This window comes from Rattus norvegicus, chromosome 15, assembly GCF_036323735.1.
Source record: "Rattus norvegicus strain BN/NHsdMcwi chromosome 15, GRCr8, whole genome shotgun sequence".
Taxonomy (NCBI): domain Eukaryota; kingdom Metazoa; phylum Chordata; class Mammalia; order Rodentia; family Muridae; genus Rattus; species Rattus norvegicus.
The window spans coordinates 107,701,719-107,725,224 of record NC_086033.1 but is presented as its reverse complement, the minus strand read 5'-3'; the positions used below and the strand labels follow the sequence as shown (position 1 = coordinate 107,725,224).

The 23,506-nt window shown below is 36.9% G+C and overlaps 1 protein-coding gene and 1 pseudogene across 7 annotated transcripts in view; both read left to right on the top strand.

Moving 5' to 3' along the window:
• Fgf14 (fibroblast growth factor 14) overlaps positions 1-23,506 on the top strand; it is a 643,687-nt gene that overhangs the window by 361,262 nt on the left and 258,919 nt on the right. The gene's annotated exons all lie outside the window — the stretch shown is intronic.
• On the top strand, positions 22,300-22,394 carry LOC120097280 (U2 spliceosomal RNA; annotated as a pseudogene).

Genomic DNA, 23,506 nt, shown 5'->3' with positions numbered 1-23,506 from the left:
ATCTGGACTTAGGTCTTAGCTCACAGGGAACATCCCAGTTCATCTGGTCTCTTTACTAGAAATTGCCTTCTCTGGTATAGGTTGTGTCCAAAACTTGAAAGCTTCCTGCCTTTATTTCTTTGGCTCTCTTGGGTAGCTTAAAGTGTCATATTTTTAAGGGAAAAGGAAGGGGTGGGAAAGAAGGGGAGAGGGAATGGAGAGGGATGAGGAAAGAAGGAAAAAGAAAGAAGTGAGAGGAGGAGGAAAGGACCTTCCTTTGACCTCTCTTACTCAGTTACCTTGGGTCATCCAGTCACTCTCACCAGGAAAAAAATGACAGAGTGGATTGTTCAAACTGAGGCTGGAAATTCATTCCTGAATATTTAAAACAATCTAGGATGAAGGTTCCTATTATCATGTGACTTTATGATACAAAAGGCGGAAAAGCAATTAGGAACCACCCATTTTTATTCCCTGAAGCTAAAAAAAAAATTCCCCCCCTTTTTTTTCTTTTTGCTAGCAAACAGGAAAATCTCCCCTGTGGTTTCAGCAGTCAGATTAAGATTAACTGTAGGCAGGGCTGTGGGCAGGGAGTGTGGAGGCATGGCATGCTGGATCCTCATGAGATAGGATAAAGTTTTCTTCCTGTATCTCGTTGGTATATCATGGGTCTTTTCACATTTTTAGAATTCACCCAGCTACATATTATTGATATAAATACTTTTCTCTCCTAATTACTCTTCCACTAGTAAAAGTAAAACTAAGTGAGAGTATAAAGTTGCCCAGTCGTCTGTGCACAATAACTTACATAAATGAAATGTGATAGCTGTACCCCTTGGTTCATACAGAGCACTGAGACACCATGGGATGTCTCAGCAAAATGGTGAGGACAGGACATATCTTCAAACATTGAAGGAAGCAGGGATATGCAGCATCTGCTGATCATTATAGTTTTATGCACACTGTAGTTGGGGTAGTTCATACCTTTTATTTGACCTCAGGCTATATCATGTTGAGGTTTACATTTGAAAGCCTGATTTTATTTTTCTGCAAATGCTATTTTAACAAAACTGGTTGGGAGGTACAGGCAGTACAACATCTAACATACTTCAAAAGTTTAAGAAATTGTGTAGTACCCAGAAGGAAATATAATCTTCTGAAAATTATGCCTATTGAAAAGTTAGTAAATATGGTGTTGAGTTAATTTAGTCAGTGGGCTGTTAAGTTGGATATCAGCCAGTTGCTTAGGTGTACTTACTTCATACACGTAATTGCCATCTATTTCTGTGGTTTAGATGTAATGAAAAAGCCCGTATGGTAGTGAATGCTATGAGTTGATTAAATTTTGAAATAACTACTTATACTCTTTTTTGATTGGTCAGTTACCTACAATTGTTTAATTCAGGTCAGAAGTTAAGAGACTAAAGGAATCAATGAAGCAATTTGCAATGCTCTGTCTTTTAAATAGAGCATATTTAATGGGTAATTTTTCTTCCATAACTCAGGCACACAGTTCTGAACTCAGTTGCTCAAGATTCTAGGTGCTTCTCTGAAGAACCCACTGTTCTTGAAAGGCCTTAGTTAGGGACCACACAAGGCTTCATGTTACAGCTGTTATAAATATGTTTTGGAGTCATATTAACAGGTTTCCATTGTGTTCGGCTGGTTTTTCTTTTCTTCTGTCAGAAAAAAACAGGAGAAAGGAATGGGAGGCCACTAGCTCTTAAATCTTTGAGCTAGGATTTTGGTCCCCATGTGGATTTTGTGTTTTATGAAGTTGAGTCTCAGAAGCTTAGCATCCCTGAGGCCAAGAAGGTACAACATGTTTCAATGTGCATTGCTTGGCAGAAATCTTAACCCATTTTGAGCAGTTTTAAAATACTATCAGTATCCTATTTAAAATTTGTCAACATTGTTTCTCCTCTTTGCCTAAGGAGGCAAAACCACAAAGCAAATTTTGTCTATCTTTAAGAAGCAACAGCATGTATAACACGAACTAGGCCATAGCTCAGAAACAGAGGCAGCAAGAAGATGCTGGAGATTTGAAATGCAATAGAAAAAGAAAGGTTAATTTCTGAAAGAAAGGACTGTAAAATGCTTATGGTGAAAATGGCATTCCCAGTGGGACCTTAATGCATGAGCGTTTGCACTAGGCAAAGGTAAAGTTGGACATAGTTTAGCTATAGGGAAAAGGGCCAGTGAGGTCTTCTGGCTGAAGAAGGGGTGGTTTGAGTGTCAGAAAATCTGCACTGATGCAGAGGGACGCGAAGCAGTCACAGCAGAAAGAAGAAAGGAGACAAGTCTGTAATACAACCTGAGAAGATTGGGGTTGATATTCACCTTTATTTCCTAGAAAGAGAGCTAGAGTCTATAGTTGATGTTTTGCGTCCGACCAGGAAAGGCTTTAGCAGTCATGAAACTTGAGTGTTCAGGATGGGTACTAAGGGCGCATTAAAAGATGTCCTCACTCATCCCTTTATTTTTTTCTTAGCCATTTTATTATTTTCTTCTCCCCTCTTTGACCTACTTTGCTACTTCTGTGCTTTAGGATTGCCTTCCTGACACAATTCTCAATTTTGACCTCAGGAAGATGTGTTTCTTTATACACTATTTAACAAAACGCCTGTTATTTCTGGCTAGGACCTAGGTGCACATTCTACAGGAATTTATTATGAATCTATGTAGCTGTGAACTTGTGAATAATCCAAAGAAAAATGGGAAGTACTATACATTGTTCACTATTTTCACTGCCAGGGAAATTAATTCTTATCTGAGGAGTCAGGGAATCTTAATTCCTGAGACCTTATTCCTTGATTAGTTGAGCAGGGTACAGAATACCTGATGCTAAAAGGGACTATTCTTACAGAATTTAGTGAAAATCATAGGCCTTAGAATGAAACAGTGAGGTGGCCCTACTTCACATAGCAGGGATTTATAATATTAAGGCAGACCATATTAAAATCATTATTATTTGCCATTGAAATTTTATATGAGGTGTCTTTTATACCTTTTAGAATTTTAACAGGGACCTGCTTGATTAATACTATGTTATCTCTGTCTAAGGTTAGATATTATTTGCCTGAGTAGAAGATGCTAAATCAAATGAAAATGGATTAATAATACAAAGTATTCTTTAATTAAACTTTGGGACTGTCAATAGTCAACTGTCCATGACTGGTTTGGATGAACCTGAAGTTGATCTTTTATTCTAACATGTTAAAGTAAAAGTTCAGACTTTTAAGAGAATATATAAGGAAGGAAGTCAAACTATAGGTAGTAAGTTCACTGAAAGATCTCCTCTGCCTAGTGGGAATCTCTTTATCAAACACAAAAGAGAAAGTGAAATAATTACCACAGTTACTGTGACTCGGGAGACTATCTTCAACTTGCATTATTTCATAAAATATTTATCATGGTACACAGTGTTGTGTTGGCAAAATGAATATATTTTATTTTAAGGCACCAGAAGGTTTCCATAGCTATGGCCCCTGTAGGAAGGGGCTAACTTTATTTAAACAATCCTGTGTATTATTCAGTCCCCGCTATATACCAGACCATCTGGATGAATGAGTTTTCAAGAACTTTAAACCTACAGACATAAAGAAAATATAAATTAACAATATATCTTCTTATGTATCTTTTCCCTGACAGAATTCTCCATTTGTTCATTCTGAACCTAAAAGTTCTATGAAGATTTAAAAAAAAATAAACTGAATTAAAATTTAACTTTCCACAGAAAAAATGTGTACGCCCCATTAGACACCTAGAGACATAATTAATGAACACTGAACAATAAATATTGTGCTATTTTCTCATCTATACTCATAAGTAACACTTTCCATCCCTAAGGCTGCTGATTTCCATTCATTCTCTTGGCCTTCTTGGCTTCTCTCATGCCCCTCCCCCGCCCTAATGTCTGACCCTGTTCCCACTCTTCTCTTCCCCTGCCTTCTCCTACTCAGGTCCCTCCCTCCCTCCACCTCCTCTGATTACTCCCTTCTGCCTTCTAAGTGAGATTGAAGCCTCCTCTCTTGGACCTTTCTGCTTGTTACACTTCAAAGTGTAAAAAGTTCCTAGTTCTTCCTAAACAAACAACTCAGGCATCAAAAAAGATAAAAACATATGCTGATGAAATAAATGAGTGAAATGAGAAAAGAAGAAAGGGTCTGCAGGGGAAAAACCATAAAATGTGTGCTTTAACTTTTTGATCATTGTGGTAATTTTATTTATTGATTTTTTTTAATTTAAATTTTTTTTTCTGGTTCCACGTGGAAAGGTTTAATGAGAGAAGAGTAGAAGAGGCGAGGAATAGAGGACATAGAGGCCGGCCATGAGCATATGGAGGGAAGGGGGAAGGGGAATGGGGAGAGAAGGGACAAAGGGGAAGAGGGGAAGAGCAGGGAGCGAGAGAAGAAAGAGCAAGAGGATTGTGGTAATTTTAAATACAAAATACTACTGAAAGTAAAGATCAAATAAAATTGCCTAGTAACTGTTTAAGAGAAAGGGGTTTTATGTAGCTAATAGCTTACATATTTTATTGCTGTTTGATGAGCTGCACAAATGAAGACATATTTTTTAGCCTTTCGTCAGATTTGTGATGACATGCGTAATAAATCGAACATTATCATTACATCATAGTTTCACCTTTGTTCATTTACATTAATTTATCTTCAACTAGCAGACAATATTTACGTTCTTATTCTTCCTGCTTTTCTTGAACAGAAATTAGTTATAGAATACATTCCATTATAGTTTTTCTTCCAATTCATCAATCTTAGCTAAAACTACAAGACGATTGTTTTAAATATTACCTAAGGCATTAGCAGAGAGCTACAAATTGTCTAGATTGAGCATCTCAGAGAAACAGAAAATTGTGTCTTCTCTCATCAATGTGTCTAAGCTATCACCCCTTGATCTTGAGTGTTCATGCATCAGATTTACTTCCTTTTAATGAGGCAATAAAAGTTTATCAGGCTCTTAACATGCTTAAGAATGTAAAATGTTTGGCAAACGTAGCTCCATGAGTACATGCTGGCAGCCCTAATGACCTTAGCTTTATTCCTAGAATCCATGTGTTGGAAGAAGAGAATCAATTCCTGCAAGTTATTTTCTGACTTTCACAAACATCCTGTGCTGTATGCCCATAATCACACATACACACACTCACACACACTCATACTTGCACGCATACCTAAATAATATAGACATGCAGATGATATCATTCATATCCCCAAAGAATGTTCAGTGTTATAAACCATAAGGCACATGAACATAAAAGATTAATGCATAGTCTTAATTTAGGAAAGCCACAAAATGAAAGTATTTAAGGAATACATTTTCCTATTCAAAAGCTCCAGTGCTTTTATTGTTTTCCTCAAAATTCATGTTTGTTACTCATGAAAAGGAGTAAGAGGTCCATCCTACACAGTATAAATGTTCTTACTTCATGACCTCGAAATAATCTCTTGTTGCAGAAGAATTTGTATTGTAATGCAGAAGAAACCAATGTTAGCATAGGTCAGCCATTTAACTTAACCACAGCCAGAAAGGAAAACAGTCAAGGAAGTATAAAAGTGTTTGACTCACATATAATGTGTGCAAAGATTATCTGGAATTCTTTAAAAGTGATTTTATATATTTGGATTCAACTTTCAACATCTTGTCTCTTAATTTAGGCCTAGAAAGTTGGAGTTATGGTTCTAGTTTATTTAGTCGTGCAAAGCATAAGCCCACACATTGAGGTTTTGTACTCTAGAGGAAGCTGCTGATGACCACAGCAGTATTAGGCTAACCCTGTTTCAATGTGCTGGACTTTATAGAATTGTGTGAGTTTTTGATTTAATTAGTCAAAGCCTGGCTTAGAGAGCTGTGAATCAGAGTTTGATTACAATGCTTGAATAATTTCCCAAATATCCTTATAAATTTCTTTTCTTATCTAATCTGAAATGCTGCCTCAATTTACAATTTACTCTCATGAGCTCTTTGAGTTCTCCTCTTAGATCTGCTCACAAAGTGTCACAAAATGTGTGCTTTAAATTATATATATATATATTATGTGTATGTGTGTGTATATATATATATATATACATATATATGTGTGTGTGTGTGTGTGTGTGTGTATGATGTATATGTTTATATACATTTTGTATGGTGAGAATTTCAGTGTCTGTGGAAACCTGATCCTGCAAAAGTCTTCGGAGGACAATACTTTCTGGCTTCTGATAATCCTTGGCAGACCTTAGCATTTCTTTTGCAAATCATCACCTTCATGTTTCTCTTAATTTTCACATAGCATTCTCTGTGCATGCATGCTACTTTGCATTTGAACTTTCTCTTTTTATAAGGAAACCAATTATATTGATTAGAACCCACTGTCATGAACTCACTTTAACTTGATTATCCCTATAAAGACCTACTTTAGCAATAGAGGTGATTTTCATTAATGGCTTCAAGAATTCAGCATATCTTCTTTCTTTCTACTTCTGGAGTGGGCAAGATAATTTTATCCACAATACCCCTTTCTCCCTTACTTATGTTGTAAGTACATTTTAACACTCAGAAATTGATAGAATAATAATTTGAGTTGTATTTCTAATGACTGAGGTTTGTGTAACTCGTGACTACAAAAAAGAAAGAAAGAAGGAAGGAAGGAAGGAAGGAAGGAAGAAAGGAAGGAAGAAAGAAAGAAAGGAAGGAAGGAAGGAAGAAAGAAAGGGAGAAAGATAGGGAGAAAGGAAGGAAGGAAGGAAGGAAGGAAGGAAGAAAGAAAGAAAGAAAGAAAGAAAGAAAGAAAGAAAGAAAGAAAGAAAGGCAAAACATCATTTTTTCTGAGATGACACTTTTCAACTCTACTCTTAGAATGTGTTAGGCAGACTATGATAAAAGTAAAGGGCCAGGCATAGGCCTCTGGATTGTCTTCTTAGGCATGCTATTGAAGTCTTGTAAAATGTGCACGTTAAATAAGAAACATGTACTACTTGTTTTGGAGGGTGAGAACCTCAAAGTCAAATATATGTGCAACTCTATTCCTGCAAAAGCCTACAGAAGAAATCTCTCCTGGGCTTCTGGATTTAGAAACAAATGTCTTTCCACTGATATGGCTTATATATGAAACATTTCTATATTCTTTTGAGAAAATTGACTTTCTTCTCTCTATATTTTTCTCTCAGGTATTGGTTTCTGTCTCTCTGACTACTATAAAAAGCTCAACTCAGAATCTTTTGTAAGATTTCCTATTTATTATGACATTAGATCATGGGAAATATTTCACCTCTTCTGCATTTGTATTAAAATAAAATATGTCAAGTTATCCAGTGGCTATGCTATCAATTTTAATTAATCCTTTGGTTACTAAGAAGTTCAAGTCATAATTAGTAAGAAAATTTAAAATTCCTATAATTTTCTGTGAATATAAATATATTTATTTATAATTTTATTATATAATTATAAATATGTTATAAATTATTGTTATGGCTACCAGCTACTATATCATTTATCAATCATATACCATAATACTATATATATCATTTACCATATATCATATATATTTTTATATAGTATCTATTTTATATATTTGTGTATACTAATGTTTATATATAATATATAATTACATATTATATAATGTATTATATAAATGATGGCTGAAAACATTAATTTATACCATACAGTGATGAAAGATAAAGACGTTCATATTGTGGGTATTCTTGGATACCATGGTTGTGAGTTCCTTCTTAGAAGGGAACAAAATACTCACAGGAGGAAATACAGAGACAAAGCGTCAAGCAAAGACTGAAGGAAAGGCCATTGAGAGACTGCCCAACCTGGAGATCCATTCCACATACAGTTACCAAATCCAGATACTATTGCGGATGCCAAGAAGTATACATGCTGACAGGAGCCTGATATAGATGTCTCCTGAGAGGCTCTGTCAGAGCCTGACAAATACAGAGGCAGATGCTCACAGCCAACCATTGGATTGAGCAATGGTCCCCAATAGAGGAGTTAGAGAAAGGACTGAAGGAACTGATGGGGTTTGCAGCCACATAGGAAGAACAAAGATATCAACCAACCAGATCCCCCAGAGCTCCCAGGGAATAAACCACCAGCCAAAGAGTACACATGGAGGGACTCATGGCTCCAGCTTCATATGTAGCAGAGGATGGCATAGTCTGTCATCAATAAGAGGAGAAGCCCTTGGTCCTGTGAAGGCTTATTCCTCAGTGTAGGGGAATGCCAGGGTGTTGAGGTGGGAGGTGAGTGGGTGGGAGGGGGAGCACCCTTAAAGAAGCAGGGGAATGGGGTGTGGGAGAGGAGGAAGCCAGGAAAAGGGATAACATTTGAAATGTAAATAAAGAAAATACCCAAATTTTAAAAATGAGTACATATATTTAAAAAATATTTTCATTGTATCTTACATAAAATTCCAAGGAGGTATGGAAACTGTTAAGGAAGTATAAGTTTGTAACATAGGTGAGAAAATCGGGAGTTATTAACCACAAAAAGAATGATATGAAGTTAATAGGGGTGATGGGTTAGGAGAGTTAATGGGAGTTAATAGTAGATGCACATAATCAAAGTATGTTTTGTACATCCCACTCTACCCCCTCTCTAGGCTAAGGAATCATTGCAGAAGAGGTTTTAGAAAGATTAGTAGAACTAGACATGAAAGGGAAGATATGTTTTTGGGTAGACAATGGGCAACTACACAAATGAATTCAGAATAATTGTGACAACATAAAAGAAGACTTGTGCAAGCTCAAACCAGAGAAAATCCCATTATGAAGAGGAAAGGTGGGCACAAATTCTAACTCTTAGCTAAAAGTTATTAACAATTGGTAGATACTAGGAGAGGGAACATCACTCTTCTTGGATATGGCTGGTGGGTAGTTAATCATATGCTAGGGGAAGGCTAGAAAATATGTTAAGTTGAGGCAAGTGGAGTTGAATTATGTCAATAAATAGACAGCGCCTTGATATTTTAAATCTAATGAAGTTCTACTTCATTGCTATAAAAACAGGATTAAGAGGTTTTAACTGGTTCATCTGAGATTACTACATGAATTTACTTCTCAGAAAATTCAGTTTTAGTACAGAAACTTGAGACTGAAGTTCCAAATATAGTATAACCAATATCAATTAAAATTTTATCATATGTAGCAGAGAGCTAGGAAAATACAAGAGCAAAGAGTGATAGATTATACATCATCAGAATTCCCAATGAACTCTCCATTTGGTGAGGAGGAAATGCAATGAAAATAAAATAGAAGGAATGTTGAAAACTATGCCTGAGCAAATCACTAAGGAGATGGTGATAAGTTTTGAGTACATAAATACATGGTTTACATACTAGTAGTGTTTAACCTATACTTTAAAATATAAGTTGGCAATTGAAAGAAAACTGGGGTAAACAGTTCACCTCTACAAGACCTAAAAGACAGATCTCATTGAAACAGATGTTATTCAGTGAGGTACATGGGACACTAAAAACTGCAACCCTGGGTCTAGTAGAGCATTCAGCATTATACAGAAATTTCCAATGTCTTTTAGTCAGTGATCTCCAGGCATAGAGTAAACATTAAATGCATCTCAGTAGTACAGAACACAGTGTGTGTGTGTCCGTGTCCGTGTCCGTGTCCGTGTCCCTGTGTGTGTGTGTGTGTGTGTGTGTGTGTGTGAGAGAGAGAGAGAGAGAGAGAGAGAGAGAGAGAGAGAGAGAGAGAGAGAGAGAATGTAGAACCTGGGAAATGTAGCTGTAACTGTAGATAAGTGTTAGAAAGATTTGAGTTTGGTTCCATGATTTGGCAGAAGGGTCTAGATTAGAATGTGATCAAGATAGATAGTTTTAAATTTGTTTTTCTATTCTCTGTGTTTTGCTTGACATACATAGTCTCTCTTCAGTTTTTCTTCTCTTCTCACTTCCCTTTTTTCCCCCAAAGAAAAATCTTAATAATTCAGTTACTTTTGTCCTTTATTTTTAAAAACTATATCTAAATTTTAAAATCAGACCGCAAAGGTGAAGCATCAACTGACAATATCTCTTTGTTTTAAATTCTCTGCATACCAGTCTTCTGTGTAAATTCAAATTCGGTTTCCTGAGAACCTGCAAATGCAGGTCTTCCTGTGAGTTTAGCGTTTGCTTTATATTTGGAGACTATTTGGATTCATAGCACTTGATTACATTTCTGCACATTCTCTGATGATCTTGATCTTTTGATTACATTTATTTATGGTCTCATTATCCTCCTAATTAATTGTCTTATCATAGCCAGGGTTCAGTTTTCTACATTTAAAATGAAATAATGAAAGGAGAGACTCAGCAGGATGTTTCTATTTAGTCACAAAGGCTGCCAATAAAAGCATTTTTCTCCTTTTATTTCCTTATTTCTTTTTTCCTGGTAAACTAAATAATAGATGAAGTTCACTAGGAATCTTTCCATTTAATACCACCAAACAGTTTGGCTCCTTTTGCAAATCAAATAAAAAGTGATAGAAGTTAATCTTTATTGAGTTCCACCATTTAAATGGCTGAGGTAGCATACAGCTTTGCCTCCTCATCTCTGCAGAAATGTAGGTTGGGCCTCTTTGTTGTAAGAACATTGTTGAGAATTAAAACTGAAAACTCACAGAAAGCCTTTCTGAGACTCTAGCAGATAAGAACAGAATCCAATCGTTAACACTGCCAGAGAATGGAATGATCTGTTCCTTATGGAACTTCTGAAAAATTATAGGCTTTTCTCAACTTGTTTCTAAAGCGAATTATATTAGAAAGCAGTTAATTAAAATTGGAAAGGCATTAGATGATAGTATGAAAGGCTGCACATACATAAATGTGACATCCAAGGTTTATGTCAGCATGATAATTTATGATAAGAGTTTGTGACCCAAATGGGTAATTTGGTTCCTCTGGCTAGAGATTTTTCTTTTATGAATATTTCTCTTATGTTTCAGTAGTTAGTAGAGTAAACTTGCTCCCTTGGAGAATTTTAGGGACTGAATAAGTGAAAATTGAAGTATTAGATGATGAAGTTACAATTCCATTACAAACTACTTATTTTATCCTTATTTCCCTCTGGGTCTTTATCAGTGAACCTATTTGTCAACACTTGAATGGCAAACACAAAAGATGTGGATGCTTCAGTCTTTCTTAGAACAAAATACTCACAGGAGGAAATGCAGGGACAAAGAGTGGAGCAGAGACTGAAGGAAAGGCCATTCAGAGACTGCACCACCTGGGGATCCATCCTATATGTAGCTACCCAGTCAAAATTGCTGATGCCAAGAAGTGCTTGCTGACAGGAGCCTGATATAACTGTCTCCTGAGAGGCTCAGCCAGAGCCTTACTGATACAAATGCTTGCAGCTAACCATAGACTGAGCCATGGGACCCCAGTGGAGGAGTTAGAGAAAGGACTGAAGGGGCTGAAGGGATTTGCAATCTCATAGGAAGAATAACAATAACAACCAACCAGGCCCCTCAGAGCTTCCAGGGACTAAACCACCAACCAAAGAGTAAACATGGAGGGAACCATGGCTCCAGCTGCATATGTAACAGAGAATGGCATTGTCTGCTATCAATAGGAGGAGAAGCCCTTGTTCCTGTGAAGGTTTGTTTCCCCAGTGCAGGGGAATGCCAGGCTGTTGAGGTCGGAGTGGGTGAAAGGGAGGGGAGCATCCTCAAAGAAGCAGAGGGAAGGGGATGGGAGAGGGGGGGTAACCAGGAAAGGTGATAACTTTAGAAATGTAAATACATAATATATCCAATAGAAAAGAAATTCTCAAACATTCAAAAACTTAAAAAAAAAAAAGAAAAAGAAAAAGAAAATCCGAGTCATTCCTTCCCACTAGTCTGGATAACAGTAGCTGGTTTGAATAGCAGTTCAATGTGATGTTTATTTTTGTGTGAAAGTTCAGTTAACATGTTCTTGGTGCTCATGTAACTGTTTCTTAAACCACTGTGTACTTCCTGTCATGTGTAACGAAAGGGCCTCCATTCTAAAGGAATAATTTCAGAAATGTAGATGTGATTAAAATCAACCATAAAGAGTATGGTAAAAGGGCTGTCTGTGTACTTCTGCTGAGTGTTACACACTCAGATCTTACCCTTCACTGAGTAATCTTGAGCTTGAAGGTAACAGTCTGATACATACAACACTGCCCAGGAACATAGCACACATACATAATCCCCCCATTTAAATAAATATACATTTTATAATTTGTTAAGCCATTTTTATAAAGAATCGAAGTGAAATAAGGGTGGACTTTTTGAACACTAATTTTTCCTGAATTTGTGTGCTTATTTCTGGGCCTTTGTAGTGTCACAAGAAGTCTTCTTATTCATGGCTGAGAAAGCAAAGCATAAAACACAGCTAGCTGTAGTCATGAAGAAGACTGTGGGACTGCTGTGTGAGAATAATTGAAGCTACCTTAGATTTGCAATTTATAAGCTAAATCTAATTGCAATGCAGTATGGTTTCCGCACAATTGCCTTCCTGCTCAAAACTGATCCTGAAGAGTGAGTCCCGAGTGGAAAACAACTTTGCAGTATTGCTACAGTATTCAGACATCTAAATGAAAGTGGCTAGGCTGCAGTGAACTGTGATATTGTTATTTCTGACTTGCTAGATTTACCTCTAGTCTCCATTGGGATGTACGCCATTAGTACCACCCATAGGTAGAGAGCTCTGGGCAAGTTTTGTTCAAATGAAGGAATTGAAGCTCAGAGTCACAGCCAGATGTCTGTCATTTACTTTTATTTTGGAAGCAGACTACTCAGATTAAACTTGAAGAATGGTGGATAGTTAGCCCATGGGGTAGAAGTAATTTAATCTGTGTTTCCAACTTTACATACCCTCCTGCAGGCTGGATCTATTAGCTGAGAAGCATAACAGCTAAATCAACAAGTGATTGTCTTTACCCTTTTAACCTCCATAGCTGTAATAGGTCACTATTTGGCTAGTGTTAACATTTCTTGCTTCAAAGATTATGGAAATAAGAACATGCCTCTGAATGTTTGCAGACAGACAGAAAGAAACACACACAGACACATGCACACACACACACACACAAAGTGGGGGGGGATACTGCAAGTTCTACTGAGTTCCTTAGGGACTATATAAGCATGCTTTACTATACGTAGGGGCGTTATGATTTATTCATTGAATTCTATACTTCTAACTAATAGAAATATGTAAGTTATCAACATGCCTCACACTTTTTCTTCATCTGCTTCTTTAACGTGCTAGAAAGTGTCTAGATTGTTATCAGGCTGAAACAAAGGCTGGTGAAAGCTTCAGTCTCTGGTCTCCATACTAGGTTTTACCAGTAAGATGGATGATTTCTTCCCTGCACTTAGGCATGGATGTTCTATAGGGCCAACGTTTATTATTAATTAAAAATAAAAAAACTAAAATGAATTATTTGTTATGAAAGTCAGATTTCAATGTAGTAACACTGAGTATTTAGGATGATGATGAAATCTAAACCAATATCCATCAAATAAGCTTTTTCCTGTGTATGATAGCTAAGATGTCTTCTCCAGTAGGAGATTATCTCTGGCTTTATCCTATTATTCTCTGAGACAGACATTCTGGTAAGACCACACTTACTGCTGTCTGCTTCTGGAAACCTGAGTGTTTTTTTACATGTCAGGAAGAAAAATAATATGAGCTACATAGAAGCACATTCTAATTTTATTGAATATTTTATGTATTTACATTTTAAATATTATCCCCTTTCCAAGTTCCCCCTCTCCCCTCCCCCTCCCCCTGCTTCTATGAGGATGCTCCCCCTCCCACCCACCCACTCCCACCTCAACACCCTGGCATTCCCCTACACTGAAGAAACAAGCCTTTACAGGAACAAGGGCTTCCTCTCCTATTTATGCCAGACAGTGCCATCCTCTGCTACATATGCAGCTGGAGCCATGGGTTCCTCCATGTGTCCTCTTTGGTTAGTGGTTTATTCCCTGGGAGCTCTGGGGGTCCTGGTTGATTGATATTTTTCTTTATCCTATGGGGTTGCAAACCCTTTCAGCTCCTTCAGTCGTTTCTCTAACTCCTCCATTGCTCAGTCTGATGGTTAGCTGCAAACATCCTCATTTGTATCAGTAAGATTCTGGCTGAGCCTCTCAAGAGACAGCTATATCAGGTTCCTGCTAGCATGCACTTCTTGGCTTCATCAATGTGTGTGTGTGTGTGTGTGTGTGTGTGTGTGTGTGTGTGTGTGTTGGATCCCCAGGTGGGGCAGTGTCTGGATGACCTTTCCTTCTGTCCCTGCTCCACTCTTTGTCCCTGTATTTCCTCCCATATTTTGTTCCTCCTTCTAAGAAGGACTGAATCATTCACATTTTGATCTTCCTTCTTCTTGAGCTTCATATGATCTGTGAATTGTATCTTGGGTATTCTGAGCTTTTGGGCTAATATCCACTTATCACTTGAGTTCCTACTATGTGTGTTCTTTTGTGATGGGGTTACTTCACTCGGGATGGTATTTTCTAGTTCCATCCATTTGCCTAAGAATTTCAAGAATTCACTGTTTTTAATAGTTGAGTAGTACTCCATTGTGCAAATGTGCCACATTTTCTATATCCATTCCTCTGTTGAAGGACATCTGTGTTCTTTCCAGCTTCTGGGTATTATAAGTAAGGCTGCTATGAACATAGTGGAACATGTATCCTTGTTATATTTTGGAGCATTTTTGGGGTATATGTCCAGTAGTGGTATAACCGGGTCCTCAGGTGGTAGTATTATGTCCAATTTTCTGAGGACTCTCTAGACTGATGTCCAGAGTGGTTGTACCAGCTTACAATCCCACCATCAATGGAGGACTGTTCCTTTTTCTTCATATCCTCATTAGCAACTGCTGTCACCTGAGTTTTTTTTTTTTTTAATCAGCCATTCTAATTGGTGTGAGGTGGAATCTTGGTATTTTTTTTAATTTGCATTTCCCTGATGACTAAGGATGTTGAACATTTCTTTAGGTGCTTCTCAGCCATTTGGTATTTCTCAGCTGAGAATTCTTTGTTTAACTCTGTACCCAATTTTTTAATTGAATTATTTGGTTCTCTGGAGTCTAACTTCTTGAGTTCTTTGTATGTATTAGATATTAGCCCTCTATCAGATGTAGGACAGGTAAAGATCTTTTCCCAATCTGCTGGTTGCTGTTTTGTCCTATTGACAGTGTCTTTTACTTTATAGAAGCTTTGCAATTTTATGATGTCTCATTTGTCAATTGTTGATCTTAGGGCATAAGCCATTGATATTTCAGGAAATTTTCCCCTGGAGGCACATTCTTCATGTGTCACAAAGAGATGTTTTTCTTCCAGGTGCATCATTCTGTCATTCAAATTGATTATTCCTTTGTAATTTGCTGTTCTCCTGAGAGCAAATTAACTTGGTTTCATACTATTTTCTTTCTGATTCTTGTGACAGAATGTAAAATAGATTAAAGAGATAGGAACCAAGTTGTAAGGATAGACAAAATTGTGGGAGAAATAAGGCTCTAGACTTAATGAAATCAAAACTCAGAGAATGCTTGTGAATACCCAGCCCTGACTGATACATATACAATGTCCTTCCTACACCTAAGGCATAAAACATCATTGAAGAATCCAGAGGACCAGCACTCAGGATGCTTAAGAATGTTTTCTTTTATTTAATTTTTTAAATTTATTTTTTGGATATTTTTATTGGGTATTTTTAAAAAATTTTTATTATATATTTTTTACTTACATTTCAAAGGTTATTCCCTTTTCTGGTTTTCTGTCCATAAGCCCCCATTCCCTCTCTCCCCCTCCCCCATATGGGTATTTCCCTCTATATATCCTCCTTATTGCCCCATATTCCCTTGCACTGGGGTCCAACCTTGGCAAGACCAAGGGCTTTCCCTTCCACTGGTGCCCCAACAAGGCTATTCTCTGCTAAAGATGCAGTTGGAGCCCTGGGTCAGTTCATGTATAGTTTTTGGTAGTGGTTTAGTCCCTGGAAGCTCTGGTTGTTGGCATTGTTTTTATGGGGTTGCAAGCTCCTTCAACTCTTTCAATATTTCCTCTAATTCCCTCTAAGGGGGTCCTATTCTCAGTTCGGTGATTTGCTGCTAGCATTGACCTCTGTATTGGACGTGCTCTGGATGTGTCTTTCAGAAGAGATCTATATCCAGTCCCTTTCCGCTGCATTTTTAGATTCATCAATCTTATCTAGTTTTGGTGGTTATATATATGGGCCACATGTGTGTCAGGCTCTGAATGGCCATTCCTTGAGTCACTGCTCTAAGCTTTGCTTCCATATCTCCTCCTATGAATATTTTTCCCCGTTTTACGAAGGAGTGGGAGCATCTGCATTTTGGTCATCCTTCTTCTTGAGATTCCTGTGGTCTGTAGATTGCATCTTGGGTAATTTGAGCTTTTTGGCTAATATCCACTTATCAATGAGTGCATACCAAGTGTGTTTTTCTGTGATTGAGTAACCTCACTCAGGATGATATTTTCTAGTTCATTCCATTTGCCTATGAATTTCATGAAGTCATTGTTTTTGATAGATGAGTAGTACTCCACTGTGTAGATATAGTACATTTTCTGAACCCATTCCTCTGTTGAAGGGCATCTGGGTTCTTTCCAGCTTCTGGCTATTATAAATAAGGCTGCTATGAACATAGTGGAGCATGTATCTTTGTTGTATGTTGGAGCATCTTTTGGGTATATACCCAAAAGAGGTATAGCTGGGTTCTCAGGGTATTTTTTATTTACATTTTAAATGTTATTCTCTTTTTCGTTTTCCCATCCATAAGTCCTCTATCCCCTTCCCCTCCCCCTCTATAAGGTTCTATAAGGTTATTCCTCTTCTCCAAACCACACCCCCTTCCCACCTCCCTGGCCTGACATTCCCCTACCCTGGGGCATCCAGCCTTGGCAGGACCAAGGGCTTCTCCTTCCATTGGTGCCCAACAAGGCCATCCTTTGCTACTGGAGCCATGGATCAGTCCATGTATAGTCTTTGGGTAGTGATTTAGTCCCTGGGAGCTCTGGTTGGGTGGTATTCTTGTTCTTATGGGGTTGCAAGCTCCTTAAACTCCTTTAACCCTTTCTCTAACTCCTCCAAAGGGGATCCCGTTCTCAGTTCAATGGTTTGCTGCTAGCATTCGCCTCTGTATTTTTCAGGCTCTGGCTGAGCCTCTCAGGAGATAGCTATACCAGGCTCCTGTCAGCATGCACTTCTTGGCTTCATCAATATTGTCTAGTTTTGGGAAGGCCACATGAAAAGGAAGTTGCACCCATAAAATATCAACAGTACAGGTATATAAGCAATATACAAATAGTAATAACACCAGTTGATATGCCAATGTTGTTCAGGAAAATTTCACAGTGTGTTACTCCTACATGAAGAGATATAGGTAGTCAATGGAAGCAGGTGAATGGATTTTCTCCAAGGTTGAGCCCTCCAACAAGTTATTCAATCCCACGTAGTGAGTAATTTTATCTTTTAAGATAAAGTGAAAGTGCTTCTGTGAAATGGTTTTTGATATTTAACATAGTATGGACCCAATAAGCGTTGGGTAGATTAAATTAAATTGTATTGCGCAAATATGGAGCACAAATTATTAAACAGAAAATCTCATTGTACTAACAGAGTTGTAAAATTATGATCAATGCAATCATTTAACATTGCATGGTACTAACCATTGTAAGGACTGAAAGTGGTTAGGATAGTTTGGGTTATTACTGTTATCAACTGTGAGAATAAATGAACTATGATGCTGCACACACTTCATTTCATCAGGGTAATTTCAATCTAGGCATCTTGTTAAGACTCATCTTATTTCTTGAAGATGAGATAAATTCTAGAGGGATAAAAATCTTGAAAATTACTACTTTGAAAACCACTGAGGCTACATATTGACAAAGATAATGAGGAAGTGTGGAGGTCTACTTATAAGAAAAGAGAAAACAGGTTCACTGTAATTCTTCTACCTCGTCCACAATGTTTCTAAATTCTATCTCATGCATAGAAACAATTATTTCTTGATGAATTTTGGAAATATTTCACCTTCAAATTGTAGCTATAGGGGCTAAAGAAGTCTTCCCCACATCTGTTGGCTTTGTCTGGCTTAGAATTTCATCACCTCCTTCCTGACTTTCTACCTCATCTTGCTATGCTCTGTCTTGTTATCTTGGCTGTGCTCAACGTGTGCGCCTGACCAGATTAACTTTAAGTAACTTTATATCCCTTCTCAATACAGAAAAAATAACTAGAATCTAAACTGTAGGATCCTGTATGACACAATCTTAAATTGTATATCCTATTCCATTCTTCATAGCGTGCATTACATTGAAAACACTTTTCTGTATTTCACAATACAAATACTTATTCTTCATTCCCAAATATATATTTTATATATCATCTTTTAGAGTGAAGCTCTTATCTTTTCTCTAAAGGGTGTAGGAACATTGTAGTAACGCCCCCTCTCTTCCTGACAGCTTAAAAGTAGTTTCTTTTTTTAAAATTCATCATTTACTTTCAACTACAACTGTTTGCTGCTTCCAGGCTCCTAAAAGAAAATAGCTAAATGATCAGATTTTAAAAAAAACTTGATAATCAGCTTAAAATATTGAATTAGAATTTAACATTAAAAAGCTAAGTGGGTTGTGAGCAAAGGCATTGCCTAATAAATGTTTCCTTTTTGGATTAAAAGGTGAGTTGAGGTGCAATTACATAAAAGATATCTCTGAGGAGCTGGTTCTGTGCTCCTAAATACTTTGAGATTACATTTGGCAATTACTTAAACTTATTTGGGTATTTTCTAGCACTTGACTCTAAGTATAGAGATAAGCCACTAAAGACAATGAAAGACATGCTTTCAATCACTGAGGACTTTACTAATGAAAGAAGAAAACTAAAGTGGGACAAAATAAAAACTTAAGTAAATCGACAGTCATCTTGTCCCTAAAGGTCCTGTGTTAAGCTCCTCTCAGTGTAACTAAGGCAATCTTTTAATCACCTGGAAAATAACCAAGTGTGTCAACAAGAACATAGTCGTTTATAACTACTACAGTAGATGCTACATACTAATAATTTAATCATTAGTATACATTAGGGTTGATGGCTTTTAATTTGTGATGTCTGCATAAAGCTTGCTCAGTAATGACTTAGAAACTTGAGGTTTCCCTAGTTTTATTAGGAATATATCTCATAGATGCAAGATAAACTTCCCTAGCTGCAAACATCAGTTCTTTGTAGAAAGGGTCTAAAGAAAAAGAAAGCGCTTGGATAGAAATGCATTTCCTTTTGATAAGGAGGAAAATAAGAATCTTTAACATCTCTCCTATCTGTCCTTCCATTATACATCACGTAGCAAGAACGGTTCCCTACAGCTTCAAATATCTGCACTGGAAGCAAGAGAAGTGAGTTTCTAGAGCAGAAAAGTGAGTGGGCCATAGGCTGGTGTAGAGCACCTGGGATTCATTTGTCTGATTTGAGTGTATTGTAACAGTGAATAAAACTGGGGCTCTCTTGACAAATATGGGTGGAGCTCTCTTCAATAAATGTTTGTTTATTAAATCACTTTCTAATTCTTAAAATCACTTTCTAATTCTTCTTCAGGCCCCTTTCAGTAAGTTGACATGCTTTTATGTAAATGTTAATATTGAGAGAATGCACGCAGTCTTTAAATTCTTAAGACACAGCAGCAAACGGCTTGTATCTCTAATCACAAATGTGCCTTGACTCAATTTTCTGCTTCTTTTGAGTTATTAGTTGAATATCAAATTAATCATATTTTAAACAGCATTTATTCACTAAACAATACCCTAGACACCTCCAAAGAATTATTTAATTCCTCAAATGAGCAAGCACATAGAAGCAGCTGTCCCTGCCCCCAAGGAGAGTATTAAATTCTGCAACTAGACCATGTTGTTCAACAGCCTTCATCAGAACATGCTCATTCCTGAAGCCCACATTGAGCAGGGGCTTCATAGAGAGTAGGATAAATGTTGGAGTGTTGCCATGAAAGGTTCCTGAGAGAAAATAAAATGGTAATTTGCCTTCTTAACTCTTAACATGACCAGAATTTAATCTCCTCAACACGGAGTCCACCAGCCACAGACTTGTTTGTCTTAATGTAAAATAGAGAACCAAGGGAAAAAGGAAGGAGAGGTATTGTTATAGCCTTATGGGCCATGAGACAGATCCAGTAACGATGGTCCCCCTTCAAATTCCTGCTAAGCCGTCATAGATACTTGAGCCAGATTTACAGATTTACTGAGAGGGGAAATAACTTGAATTACAAAGTAAAGCAAATGCAGAATTTCTGAGAAGTCCTATTTCAGAACTTCAGAAGAAAATTAGACCTGGCAGGTGCCCTACCCCGGGAATGTTTGATTATTGCATGAGTTTTAAAACCTTCCCAGATGAAAACACTGTGTCAAACTCCTCCTTTGTTTGCACCTTAAAATGGAAAACAGCTCTCACTTTTCTTCTTTTTCATTAATGAGGTTTGTGCATTGGGAACCTATTTAATATCCTTGTTAATGAGCTCATTTTAATATCTTCATTTGTGATTAAGCCAGCTTCATTAGATAGACCTCTAAGCCTACTTGTTATAGTAAAAGTGTTATACAACTATTTCAAATATGACAGCTTCTCCCCAGATCTTTCCTCTCATTTCTATCTCTGTGTGTCTTCTGTTTCTTTCCTCTTTCTTGAACTTTTTAGTTCTTGTGGAACCATTAAACAGTTCTCATTGCCCTGAAAGGATTCTCCTATTTAAAAATTTTCTATCATTAATTCACCTCTTATATACTATTATTGTTACTGTCTTTTCCTTTTCCTTTAATTTTTAAAGGCAATTCGTTTTAAAGGGAGAATAATTTCTAAGTATGTTTTATGTCAAAGAGTTCAGTATCTAGTAATTCAAAACTCTGTCATTAGGGAATTCTTTGCAGATAAAAATATATAATATATAATATTTCAGTAGCTGTAATAGAGAAAATATTTGTAAAGTTAACCTTCAGACAATTTAGTAGCATCTGAACAACAAGTGATGGCATCTGCTGGCCACTGAATGTTGTTTGTCCAGGGAACTCTGCTATAGAGCACTTTACAGTAGTTCTGCAGTTTTCTTTCAACCTACAGTGATTTCAATTCTCTAACAGTACAGAGCTTGCTGTCTGGCAAACAGAAGCTGCATGGAATGATTGACAGCTGAAGATGGGGTTTGCCATTTTTAGAATCCCTCATACTCAGAACGGTTACTTGAAATCAATCTTCAGATATCATTGGACACTAGGGTGGAATGCCAAACTATAATTTAAAGAATTTACTTTCTCATCTTGTAGCTGGATAATTAGAAGTAGGAAGGGAATGTGAGCAGCAAGTGCCACAGGAGGCCAATTAAAATTTTTGCCCTTCAAATATCACAGACTGAAATTTAGCAAAATTTTTGTCTTAAAAGCCAGAGAATCGATACTCCAAGCCTCGTGGTCCACGATGTCTCGGTAACATCTGTGGTCCACGATGTTAACATATGCACAATTCAAACTATGATATATATGAAACTTTACAACAAGTAAAGAAATGGTCAAGGCTATGTTCTAATAAAACCTCATTAAACTGAAAAACAGGGCAGATTTAGACTAAGAGTCATGATTTTCTAAGGCATGACTTAGACTTTTAAATATCTTTTGGGAATTTTAACTCAATTCCCACATGGAAAGTTGTTGTATAAACCTGAGTATAAAGACTTAGATCAGGGATGAGGAGTGTCTGTGCAGAGCCACACCATCGTAGGAAGCTAGGGCTGAAGATTTCAGTCATTTTCCCCCAGATCAGAGTGATTCTGAAACTGAATATCAGCCTTTTACTGGGGAGACAATTTTGTAGATTCATCAGAGACATGTGAGTATGCGGGTGACTGGATACTTGGCAGTTTATCCACTATTTCCTATATACTGAAAAAAATTCAAAGAGCAATGTATCTTAAGATATAAATATAATCTGTTAATAATCCTTTGCCTTCCAACAGTCATATTGATATTTTTCTAAAGTTTGCTTCTCCAGTACAGTCATGTACATTACCGATGTCTGCTCTACTTAAGGTAATAAAGAGCAGGCATTTCTTGAGACTCGAAGCAGGCTTTCCATTCTTCTCTATCATAATAACTGGAGTAACAGTGGCCACTAGTGTCCAATCAGATAACTGCATCACTTTTCTCTCGCTGCTGTGTGTGGCACAAACATTAATCTCCTGAAGCAGTTTTCAGGGAGTTTAAAAACATATTATCTGGATGGATACAACTATGGGTTAAAGAAATGCTCATTTAATATTAGCTATGATCGCTTCTCGGCCTTTTGGCTAAGATCAAGTGTAATATTAGTTATGAATCAATTCGTTATTTATGAATAACCAATGTATCTATAGAAACCCCAAACATAGTAACACTTCCTATGATAAAATAATTGAGGTTTAAAATATTAAAGCATACTTTCATACAGAGAAATTTTAATTAGTGATATCACTTAAAATTAATGATCACCATAGAATGACATAACCTTCTTTTAATCATTTAAAATATTAATCCACCAACATTTTTGTAGATTCATTGCTTTATAAAACATTCATCACAGGTTTGAGAGAAGAACAGATTAATATAGTTAGGATTTTTGCCTTGACTTTATTACAAAATAGTTGAGAATATTTTAATTTATTAGAGCATTGAAATAGTTTTCTGTTATCTAAGGATTTATTATTTTCTATTGGCATTTCTAAAGTATTTGGCTTTAACTGGAAATGGCTTCTCCAGGATTTCTAATGCCTTAGAAACGCTTGCTAGCTTCAATGCCAAAAGCAGGCAGCAGAGGGCCCTGCAAATTTAGCTGTCCAGAGACTTCCTAAAATGGATAACAAATTTAACCCTTGTGAAGTCTGTGCTTGTGAATTGCAAAGGCTGCAGTTTCCCTGCCATGGAAAAGAAATAAAGGGGGCTGCATGGGTGAAACAATCTTATGTTGATATAATTTTTGAAATCCACACGTAGTTATTTATTCTAGTTATAGAATTCTAGTTAGGAAAGTCAAAAGCTTGTGTGGCATTTCAGGGTTGATTAGCTTTGAGATTGGGTAATTACAGCTCCAGCCGCAAGCATCCACCATATGTGAAGTCTATGCATATTGATGAAGGTTGTAAATATATGGAAATGCCTGGGTAGTCTCTGCTCAGTTTGCACTTGCCATCTGATGAGTGATTTTTCCTTTCATGATTTGGAACTGTAGGCTCCATGAGGACTTTATCTGTCCTTAGCACTGTTTCCAATCTCTGCCCTCCAGATCTCTCTACTTGCGCATTTCATTTTTAGACTTTCTTATGTACTTACTTTTTCTTTTAACAAATGTTTATTGAATTTTATGAGGTGCCAAATATTGGGCTTATATTCTTATGGAATCTGTTTTCTAATGTTGGGGATAAATCATTAGACATATAGAGACAGAAATCAAGAAAGAATGTCGAGGAAAAAATCTGAGAAGATACAAAGCATCTGAAAT